The sequence below is a fragment of the Octopus bimaculoides genome, chromosome 4, assembly GCF_001194135.2.
Source record: "Octopus bimaculoides isolate UCB-OBI-ISO-001 chromosome 4, ASM119413v2, whole genome shotgun sequence".
NCBI lineage: Eukaryota > Metazoa > Mollusca > Cephalopoda > Octopoda > Octopodidae > Octopus > Octopus bimaculoides.
The window spans coordinates 97,842,386-97,843,027 of NC_068984.1; positions in this window are offsets into that span (position 1 = coordinate 97,842,386).

A 642-nucleotide genomic window follows, 5' to 3' on the forward strand; every position below is an offset into this window, starting at 1 on the left:
AGTTGAGATAATTTTTATGGTGAATCAAAAAGAGTACGAAGCTATACCAGAAACATTGGAGCTGCCCGATGAGGACAAACTAGATGTCATGTTAGAGGGGAGGCCTCCGACGTGTCACGAGTGCAGATAGAAGGGGCACATTAGAAGAAGGTGTCCACAAAAAATGATAGAAACCACAGAAATAGAAACACAAGAAGGCGTAATGGAAGTGGAGAGGAGGACCCAGGAAGTGGAACAGAGCATAAAGTTTATGGAGACCAAAACAAGAAAGAGAGAGAGGATGAGTTCACCACCTCAAACGGAGCAATAACAGAAGAAACATAAAGCACAAGAGGAAGTGGACCAACCAACAACGACAAGTAGAAGAAAAATTCCACAAGCAGAACAGCAACACCAAGCAAACATGCAGACTTACAATCACACAAGCATATATACATATACATATATGAATATATATATATATATATATATACATATATACGACAGGCTTCTTTCAGTTTCCGTCTACCAAATTCACTCACAAGGCTTTGGTCGGCCCGAGGCTATAGTAGAAGACACTTGCCCAAGGTGCCACGCAGTGGGACTGAACCCAGAACCATGTGGCTGGTAAGCAAGCTACTTACCACACAGCCACTCCTATAT